The 9,930-nt window shown below is 30.4% G+C and overlaps 1 long non-coding RNA gene across 1 annotated transcript; it reads right to left on the bottom strand.

The window, feature by feature from the left end:
- Positions 1-5,493: 5,493 nt before the first annotated feature.
- LOC116021025 lies at positions 5,494-6,160 on the bottom strand. The gene is made up of 2 exons (XR_004098877.1): positions 6,051-6,160; positions 5,494-5,942 (listed from the first exon to the last, which is right to left on the bottom strand). It is a non-coding gene; the product is annotated as an uncharacterized LOC116021025 (long non-coding RNA).
- Positions 6,161-9,930: the final 3,770 nt, after the last annotated feature.

Raw genomic sequence — 9,930 nt, forward strand, 5'->3', positions numbered from 1 at the left:
TGATTGATTAGACCGTTAAAATTAATCAAACAAGATAAATTTGACTAATAATTTCATTTTTCAATTACACTATAATACCACTTTTTTAAAATAAAATTGTGCCTCCAAAAATGCAGTGGCCCTGGACAGACATGTCCAGGCCTGGCTAAACCCAAATTGAGATAACCACGTGACAGGGAATATGCAAGAAACAACATATTCCTTGTCCACAACCCCAACCACCAACCCGGCTTAGTTCTACACTTCTACCCTTGTTCTTGGGTTCGGGGAGAGGTTTTCCATCTCCACAAATTTGTACTAGTGGAGTAGGGTAGTAAAACATGCAAATTTGTAGCAAACAATATATAGTCTTGAGATTTGAGAAGATTGCACTTTTTACCTCAAACTTAGGGATTAGGATGGGGAATAAGCTCCCCGCATATTCCCTACTCGGTGACTTTTCCTACATCTTTCTCTATATTGAATGATTAATTTTTTATACAACATAAAATTAAAGATATTGAATGATATATAATACTAAAATGTTCTACAAAACTATGCCTTTGTATTGCATTGTGTCGATTGACAAGCAAATATATATATATATATAATATATATATATAATATATATATATATATATATATATTAACCCACGGTATGATATTTGAGTTGTATCTGGTACTATCAATAATTTGTCTCCAAAATATTCGATGCAACTTGACATACCATGAGTAATGATACCACATACAAATCAGCATCCTACCTATCAACACCTTAAATTTTTTTAATTTTTTTTTAAATAAAGGTATTGCTACATTTCTTACAAGAATTTTCCGTTTCTGCAATACCCGATGCAACTAGACATACCATGAGTAATGATACATCGTGCAAATCAGCATCTTACCGATTGACAACTTAAAAATTTCTTTAAAAAAAGAAATAAACAAAAGGAAGGTATTGATGCAATGATGCATTTCTTACAAAATTCCCCATTTGTGTCCTTTGACAACAGTGGATGGACAATATGTGGAAGAGGGATGGGTTGATAAGACATGCAAAATCTGCAAGAAGGACACAAAGGGAGAAGCAAGGCAAGTAGACAAGCTTGGAAGATATGCCCATGTTGCATGCTTGGAGAAGAAAGCCACTTCTGGCAACTTCTTTACCAAACTCTTCTCATGAATCATGATCAAGAACAACATGCACTCTGAAAGCATAAACACAAACTTTTGTTTCTCTTTTGTTTGTGCTACATATGAATTCAGGTATATATATATATATATATATATATATATATATATATATATATATATATATATATATATATTTGCTTGTCAATCGACACAATGCAATACAAAGGCATAGTTTTGTAGAACATTTTAGTATTATATATCATTCAATATCTTTAATTTTATGTTGTATAAAAAATTAATCATTCAATATAGAGAAAGATGTAGGAAAAGTCACCGAGTAGGGAATATGCGGGGAGCTTATTCCCCATCCTAATCCCTAAGTTTGAGGTAAAAAGTGCAATCTTCTCAAATCTCAAGACTATATATTGTTTGCTACAAATTTGCATGTTTTACTACCCTACTCACTAGTACAAATTTGTGGAGATGGAAAACCTCTCCCCGAACCCAAGAACAAGGGTAGAAGTGTAGAACTAAGCCGGGTTGGTGGTTGGGGTTGTGGACAAGGAATATGTTGTTTCTTGCATATTCCCTGTCACGTGGTTATCTCAATTTGGGTTTAGCCAGGCCTGGACATGTCTGTCCAGGGCCACTGCATTTTTGGAGGCACAATTTTATTTTAAAAAGTGGTATTATAGTGTAATTGAAAAATGAATTATTAGTCAAATTTATCTTGTTTGATTAATTTTAACGGTCTAATCAATCAATAAGCTAAGGTAAACTGGTGTTTGGTAAATAGTTTATTCTCTTAGCTTATTGACCCCAATCGCTAAAATTTCAAATGCTGGTTTAAGTAGCATTTTCTCCTCAGCTTATTGAATGATTCTTTTAACCTTGAGAAGCATTACTTCTTGAGGGTTCTACAATAGGTTCTTGAGAACCCTATGCACAACCTGTTGCCTTCTTGAGGGTTTTGCAACGGGTTCTTGAGAATCCTATGCAAAACCCCTTGCTATCTTGAAGGTTTTACAATGGCCTGTTGAGAACCTTTTAAAGAGCACACTTAATTAAGCTTAACGAGTCATGAAGAGTGTTGAAGAACCTTGTGCACAACTTGTGAAAATAAATGCAGAAGAAATTAGATAATTTTGAATTGATTTCTTAAGATAATTTTTGTCGAACATTTAAAAATGGAAACATGTTCTTATGTGAGTATGCCCCTAATATAAATATGAGCTAGTTACCATAATATATAACAATAACCTCCCCGGTGAGAAGTGTGGACAAATTTCAATACCATTGATCTAGTAGATCCATCTAATGATTGGAAAATAAAGAATAAGAAAAAAAGGGGTGACATTCCTGTAAATACCACTATATATGCATTTGGGAATTAAAAGCATGAAGTGCATTCGCGAACAACTAACAATATATTTGGAAATTCGTTTCGAATGCACTATCAAAGTGTTTCTTTTTGCAAATCACATCATACGCCTGTACTTCTTAACATTACACCATTGAATCCTCAATCATTTGCTCCTTGTTGAGTTATAGTATCAATATTTTCAGAGATAGTTGACAATTGACATCTCTTCAAATTCCCCGATACGAGAAGCAAATTGTTGTGTGAAGGAATCAATACGTTTTTACATAAGCCAATTGAAAGATCTTGTTATGCGACTGCTCCTAGTCCTACGAAACTAGCATGCATCCTACATCCTAAGACTCTTTCATAAAATTCCAACAATTTCTCCCATTCCTTAAGGGCTCATCATAGGTGCGGAGTCCACTCAATGCACTTCTAAATGCACTATATATCAAGCATTTCTAAATGCATACAGAAATGTCACTACGCTTTTTTACATACTTTTCTCACGCATTGTCAAACATTCTAAATGCAGAATCATAATTATAGAAATGTCAGCGTAATTTTCTCTAACGTTTCTTTATTTTTCAATAGTTAGATCTACTAGAGTACTAAATGGATCAGAAGAAAAAAAAAAAAAACTAAGAACTAATCTTAGCCTTACATTTAGAAAAATCGAATGGATTAGATCAAATTTTTAAAAAAATATTGTGGCATTTTGTAATTATCATCAACTTTATTATGCAACTTAGAACACTATACTCAACACTTCTCAGGGTTTTTCAGAAATGCACATTACGTATTTAAGTTACAAAGTGCACGTTTAGTATTAACAAAGTAGGTGCTTAATATTAAAAAAGGCTAAAGTGTCATCTAACACCATGAACTATATCCCATTATTCATACCGCACTCTGAACTTTCATATCGTATATATTGAGCCACAAACCAAAGAAAAAAATTCGCATAGAACTTTTAGCAGGTTTTCCTATGTTCCTGCTGACATGGCGTCTAATATGACATTTCTCTTAATCTTATGTTGTCCATGTAAGCTAGCGTTTACATATTTAATTTTTTAAAAAAAAAACAAACAAAATTATTATATTAAAATAACCAGAATTTTATTCTCTTTATTTTCATTATGTATACTTTTCAATTTTGCAATTCCAATGTTTCAATTTTTTTTTCAGAATTTATATTTTTTGGCTACTTAGTATTTTTTCAATTCTCCAAATTTATAGAAATGCTAATTTTTTTTGGTTTGTGTTTTTGTTTATTTTTAAATTATTTTTAATATGTAAATGCTTACATGGACAACATAAGGTTAAAAGAAATGCCACATCACTTGGAAACATGCGCCATGTCAGCAGGAAGACAGGGAAACCTGCTAAAAGTTCTAGATGAATTTTTTATTTTGGTTTGCGGCTCGATATATACGATATGAAAGTTCAGGGTGTGACATGAATAATTGGATATAGTTCATGGTGCTAGATGACACTTTAGCCTTAAAAAAAAAAAAAAAAAACTTACACATTGCAAAATGCGAAGTGCAGTGCACTTAGGGTTTGAATTTTAGAGCTGATGACTAAACTTTTTGGTTTTATTAGGTTTTGGGGTTCACGCTTTACTGTTCAGGGTTTAACATTAATGATTTAGGTTTAAAATTTATTTTTTTATTGTCTTTTTCAAAAAGTTATCCAAAAATACACATTGTGTTGTTACAATGTGCAGAGTATAGTGTTGCAAGTTCTAGTGTAAAAATTCACAATAATTACAAAAAATGTTATATGGCATTTTTTAAAAATAATTTTGATATGATCGTCTGATTTTTACAGACGTAAGACTGAGATTGGTTATTAATTTTCTCTTGTGGTGTTTTCTCATGTGATCCTAAGACTATATGTGTGTGTGTCTATATATATATATATATATATATATATATATATATATATATATATATATATATAATGTGAAACTCTGTTAACATGTGAATCTGTGTACCATTGTGCACCGTTGATCTTGCTTGATCTTATGTTTAATTTTATAATCTTTTTAATCTGGTAAATATACATAATACATCACTATACCACTCCAAACATCTTGGCCATATGATCTCAAATCTAAACAGTAGATAGGAGTGGTGAGCGACAAAAAAATTATAAACCATAATATATATATATATATATATATATATATATATATATATATATATATATATGATAATGTTCCAGTGAGACAACATCTTCTCGTGAGATTGTGAGACACAACATGAATGCACACAGTCAACTATTGAAATGCACACACATTAATTTTTTTTTGGGTGTAGCCCTGCGTTTCCACCGTCGAACACAGTGACTAATCCTCTCGCTGGATTGTAGGCACCTTTAAGTTGTGTGTATTCATGTTAGGCAAATTGCACACACTTTAATCTATATACATTCCTGTAGTAGATTGTGTGCATTCATATTGTGTCTCAGTCTCATAGGAATATATATGTTGTCTAATTTGTTTTTGTATATATATTGAATTGGTTATTAGAGTTGGCAATTGGCATGATTGCATTAAGGCAACACAAGTACACAACCATCCACCAACACGGATTTACAAACGAATTGAAATTGCACCAATACATTCATCAACACTAATAACTTGAAAGAAAAAGCAAGTGATAATAAAATTAGAAAAAAATAGCAAATGTATTAGACTATGTATAAACTATCATTAAAACATATCATATTGTACTTATACATTGTGAAATTGCACCAATACATTCATCAACACTAATAACTTGAAAGAAAAAGCAAGTGATAATAAAATTAGAAAAAAATAGCAAATGTATTAGACTATGTATAAACTATCATTAAAACATATCATATTGTACTTATACATTGTGAAATTTTTGAATGACGAGGGAAACCTCATCTAACTAGTAGTCGAGTGTGTGTGTTAGGTAAACTCTGATCTATAACCTTAGTCCGCAAAGGGACATAATGAGATCAACTAGTTTATGGCTAATCGGTTCAAACTAAGAATATCATATCGTTCTCATTGAGAGCCGAACTTGAAATTTTGTGATTATCAAGCCAAACTGGACAAATTAAACTTGGTTGGGTTGCCCCAAGTTTTGGAAAGTTCAAACTATATATTGATAGGTGTTTATAACAACATAAGTAATTGCTGAAAGCCCGCAGTTTACATTATTGAAATGCAACCTTTGAACAGATTCATAATACGAATGAGAATGACAACTTAACCAAGAAACACAGGAATCTTCATCACTGTTCCTGAGTTGTCAAACTCCAAATAGCCAACATGACAACTTGCCTTTGATAAGACGGCAACGGCGCCGTTAAACTCCGATCATATTGGATCTGACGTTCGCCGCCGTTTCCCGGACGGTCATGAAACCGTCACAAATACTCCAACTCCGTATATATGTCTGCTCATCACTATTTTGACTCTTGCTTCCTGTCATTTGGAACAATCGTCGCTGGGAATAATTAATCTCACTGTAAATACAAATAAAACACCCAAAGCAATATATAATCAGAGAGAAAAAAATGGAAAGAAAATGACCGTCCAATTATCACTCTTCATGAGAGCAAGCTTTCTCTGGAATTTTGTTTCCTAAATTTATTTGTGACAATATTTATAACCATCGTAAAGAATGGTATTTGCTAACCTGCGCTATAGTCGTAAAAAAAAACTCTTGGACTAGTGCGCGCTCATTCAAGCTTCGGGTCCCATATATATGTATTAATTGAATCGTTATATTAAATAGTTGTAACATTTAAATAGATTTTTTTTTTTGAAATCTACGAATCTATTAGATTGTAGTATCTGTTCATACGTACTTTCTCAACCTGATGTAACACACAAAGAATCAACAACGTCTCCACTGAGACTCGATCACATTATCTCCCATAACAGTTAAATAGATTTAATACTAGTTAGTAACTTTAATTTAAAGTTATGATTTTGAACATTTCATCATGTAAAATAAAATTTTCATAAACTTCATATTAAAAAAAAAAAAAAAAAAAAAAAAAGAACTACGGGGACATCCCAACATTGGGACTTGGGCGAGTGCCCAGCTCGCTCGTCCACCCTCAAGGCTGGGCTTGATCTCATCATACAAAAAATGCATAAGCAATTTTATAACCATTACAAACGTTCAAGATTTTAATATTTATAAAATTAGCCATGTCTATTTTTCACTTTTTTTTAGCGACTCTTAATTGTTGATTTACCCAAACTAATGGATAAGATCAATGCTCACTTTTTATCTGAGGAACATGTTTTCACATGACCCATCGCCTAAAAGTTTCTATTACGCGTCATCATATTCAAATTACTTTAGAGAATATGTGTGATTTATAATATGCTTTCTATTTGAATCATTTTATCCAATTGATTATGTTTCATTTTTTATAAGTATTTTTTATTGTGTTTCGAAGCGTTTAATTGATTTCTCATTTTGGTCGTTTCTGGTTTCACCCCTATTTGTAAGTTTTGCTTTATATATTTTTATTAATAATGTGGTTGTCTGTAAGTTTATTTGTGTTTAAATTGTTTATTCATTATAATAAATTAATAATTGTTTATTTATGAATGCACTAATGCAATCATTAATTATTTTGCATCCAATTAAAGGAAGCTCCTAGTTTTTCTCATGAATATTATATTATGGTTATGTTTGGCAAACTTAGCTGAAAAGATAGCTAAAAGCTTAAAAGTAGCTAAAAACTGAAAAGCTATAAGCTCGAAGTTGAAATCTGAAGAGCTGTTATGCTTAAAAGTGTTTGGTAAAATTAGTTTTTTGATAAGCTGATAAATGTAAAAAGACTAAAAAGAACATCTTTATACAATTTAAATAGTTTTAAATTTAAATAGATTTGTTTATACGTTAAAATATAAAATAATGAAATCAATATATTTTAATAAAATATAAAGTAACAACGTATATTTGAAAATATATAAAGTAAAATAAAATGTTTAAAATTCATAAGATTATTAGTTCATACAAAATTCATGTTCAAACAAAAATGTCAAATTGAAATTACAACCAAACACATTGAAGAGAAAACACCAAAAGGGTTTTAATTGGGATAAGTAAAGAATGTCATTTATTTAAAATTAATAAGGATAAAGATGAAAAAAAAGTTAAAAAGCTACTAACTTATTTTTTAAAAGCTACCTAGAGTAGCTTCTCATAATAAGCTCTTATTTTAAACTACTAACTTATTTTGAGAACATCACCAAACAGAGTTTATAGCTTATTAGTAATTTAAAATAAGACCAGCCAAAGAAAGCCTTATGAATTTGACTATATGGAAGTAAATTTATTAAGAACTTGTGAATCTTATTTCAGTTTATTTGATTATTAATATTTTTCTTTATGTAATATAAATTTTAGATATGAAAATATATGTTGATTTCACATTTAAAAAAAAAATTATGCCCCAGGGCTATAAATGATAAAACCTAGCCTTTTATACTATACCTCTCGGCCCTCTCCTAGAATGTGAGGTGTAATCATCAAGCTGGTTTTTTGAGGTGTTGACAATTGTCTGTTGTACTGCAACGGTGACTCTAATGCAAACATGAACATGGTATTAATGATGTCTGACACGGAATATGTATCAGTCGAATTCAGCTAAATTTGTGCCGTTATATTAGCGGTGTAAACAAGTCTAGCCGAATCTGAATAGTCAAAGCTCGAAACTCGACTCAATTTTAAAAATTGAAGCTTAAGCTTGATTAAACTCTAATGGTTTGAGCTTGAACTCAACTTCACTCGAATTCAAACTCAGATCAAATAATAATAATAATAATAATAATAATAATAATTATTATTATTATTATTATTATTATACATCCAAATATCATAACAAACTCATTGTATCTTGATTATAGCTATTAATATATAACCATAAATAAATATATATATATAAAATTAATTAAATTTGTAATATTGATTTATATTAGTTATAAAATATATATAATTAAAAGACTCAATTAGACTCATGAATTGCTCAAGTCAAATATTAAGAGGTTCGAATTCGATTCGACTTGTTACTCGAACTTCTCAAGTTCAAGCTCACATCAACAATATATAATAAATCAAATTTGAATATTTGTTAAATTAAGATCAAGGAGCTCATAAGTAATTTGATTTATTTATATCATTACGTATACTTTGTTAAGGTTTATGAATAGCTTTTTAATTGTTTTTATTGGACTATTTTGTATTTAATATTCAATAATATTTAATCATTAACCTCAAACGACACCTAATTGGGTAAAAAAAATATACGATAAAACATAACCAAATTTGTCAACATAAATCAAGAGATATGTTTCCTAGCGATGAATCAAAAGATTTGTTGCAATGAGTCAAAAGTTGTGACAAAGTGTGGTGGGGTACTGGGGTGCGGCCCTGTGAGTCTGATCTGTGACGAGGTGATGCCTTAAACTCGACGAATTCTGTTGGACGGTTGCGTATTAAAGATTTAAATAGTAATGTTGATGTTGATTAATGTTTTAAAATTTTTTTTGAGCATTACTGACTTTTTTACAATGCATGGTTCATAACTACTTTCTTCAATCTACTGAAATACAAAGAGTCAATATTGTCTCTATTAAGACTCCAACCCACCCATTTCTATATGAGAGTGTAACCAGGTGCCACTAGACCACAAGGTCTTGGGAATGTTTTAAATCTATTATCATTAAAGTTGAAATAATATTTAGAGAAAATTGTATTATTAGTTTTTGAGTTATATTTATGTTTTGACTTAGTTCTTCAGTTATTATCGTATCTATTTTTTACTCCTCAATTATTAGTAAAGTAGCGCATTTTGTCACAAGATTAAGTTTTCGTCTCAACTTGATAGAAAACTCAATTTTTTTTTTAATTGGAGCAATAAAGTATGAAATTCACATCTTATTTGTTTCTTATATTAAAACCACTTTCAGCATTAGTTCTTCACTTCTCATCAATCTCTTATTTCAAGATTATTCAACTCCAAAAGAATTTCAATGACCATCGTATGACGTAATTGTTAGGAATCTGGATCACTTATAAGTAACATGAGATTCAGTATAAATAAGGAAACACTTTATCGATCACCGTCTTCTGGCGTGTGAAGCAACAAGAGAAATCAAATCAAAACTTTTGAGATATAAGAAGATGCCAAATTTTTTATGTTGCTTTTATGAGAAATTCACCTAGGGAGTAACTTATTGTGATTTTAGTGTGTAAAACTTCTTTCGTAAACTCTATAGTAGCTTAGTTACGAATTGTATATCCTGACAACATATGAAAATTCTATTATATATCCATCATCAGACATCCCATCCTCTATTATCTTAAAAACCAAAGTAATGGAGAACCTGAAACTTAATTATGAAAATTCTAAAAGCTTTTGTAACTTCATAACTAAGTCTAAAGTTC

Source organism: Ipomoea triloba, chromosome 5 (assembly GCF_003576645.1).
Source record: "Ipomoea triloba cultivar NCNSP0323 chromosome 5, ASM357664v1".
Taxonomy (NCBI): Eukaryota; Viridiplantae; Streptophyta; class Magnoliopsida; order Solanales; family Convolvulaceae; genus Ipomoea; species Ipomoea triloba.